Raw genomic sequence first — 1673 nt, 5'->3', positions numbered from 1 at the left:
TTTGCTCTGATATCATTAGTTGCTAATTATTTCACTTCTTCTACTTGTTTTATTACTTGCTTTTACTTCCGCTTTTATTGTAGACGCCTTATATGTGTTGACATATGGCGGGTCTAGGCACGCTACCGGGAGGGCCTTCGCCGGTCCCGGGGCGTGACACCCGTAATCCGGTTTGGCCCGATCTTTTGCGCGACTACCCGAACGGCCTCCGATCTACGATCCGAAAATTAAAGGTCTTCGGTTATGTGCCACGGTGCTTCAAATCCATTTCCATGATTTTACGACGTCGCCTCGGCCCTCCAGGCGGTAACGAAGCCTAAACGTCCGTTTCTTTAACAACTTTGTAACGGCTCGTCGGATTGCCGAACCGTCTTCGCCAACGCGTTCGTTTACCTAGCAATTAGGTTTACATAGGGTCAATTTAGATCAAACCCATACATTTTATAAAACCCCAAAATTGGAGCCCTAACATGCTACTATTGCAATAAGCTTCAAAATTGATTCATAATCCAAGCAATTAGCATGTGGATATCATATAGGGAGTCCTCTAAACCCATTCCTAGAGCATATAATTAAAGCTCTAAGGTTCTACCATTTTAAACCTAACATATGCATAACTCCCAAATAGCCCATATTAAATGAGGAAACATGTTTACAATACTCATTAGAGGCTATTAAAACACTTTAAGCTAAGGATTAAGCCAAATCCCAAAAGCTTACCACAACGTGAACGCCGCGAAGAAAATACGCCGCTCCAATGGTGTCACGCCCGGGTACCAGCGGAAGCATATCCGGCACGTGCACAGACCCGCCATACACCTGCAGTATATAAGGCGTCTACAAGAAACAAGTCGATAGGAAGTAAAACAAGAGAGTCCTATCCTGATATCAGAGCAAAGTACAAGTCGATATACAACGAGTATCCAATCCGAGTCAAAATACAAAGTGTATACAAACCATAATCTCAGCAAAAAGGAGAAGTAACACTACTATAATCTCAACCCCGAAAGTAAATATACATCACGGGTGTACAAAAAGAATAGATACAATGGTGGTCTCTCTATATATAGGGACATCACCCTCGGCCGTAGCCCGAGTAGCAAGGTGATCAACTAGCACGCTCCTAGTAGTCCCTAGCTAGGCGCAACTCCCTTGCCACGATCCCTAGCCTCTCCTGTAACAGGCTCTGTAAAAACAACCACCAAAAGGGCGTGAGAACTATTAACAATAGTTCCCAGTGGGTAAGCCGCCAGCCTCGGCGAATTACACCACTAGGCTCAAGATGTACAGAATGGAAATAAAAGCAGTAATTTGCATGATATATTTTCAATGCTAACAATTCATAAGCCAATGTTAACAAATAATGAACATGTAAACAACATGTGATCATAGCATCAACAGTAATGAATCAACTGAATGATAGAAGCATGGCTACTACTATAAGCATAAACATAGCATAAGTGTGTAAGTAACTACTGTACACTGTACTAACTGGTAATCATTTAGATTACTGCCAATTTCTTTAGCACTTGTCCTCATCACAGGGATCTACTCAAGGTTAGTCCAGCTGCGCCGCGCCTAATGGACCCCGTGTAGTATACACTCCCACGCATCCACATTCGCATCCCAATCCCGCACGGTGCGAGCCAAACTGGTCGCGTAGGCAACTCCGG

The sequence above is a fragment of the Ananas comosus genome, linkage group 21 (assembly GCF_001540865.1).
Source record: "Ananas comosus cultivar F153 linkage group 21, ASM154086v1, whole genome shotgun sequence".
Classification (NCBI taxonomy): Eukaryota; Viridiplantae; Streptophyta; class Magnoliopsida; order Poales; family Bromeliaceae; genus Ananas; species Ananas comosus.
This window is presented reverse-complemented; position numbering follows the sequence as displayed.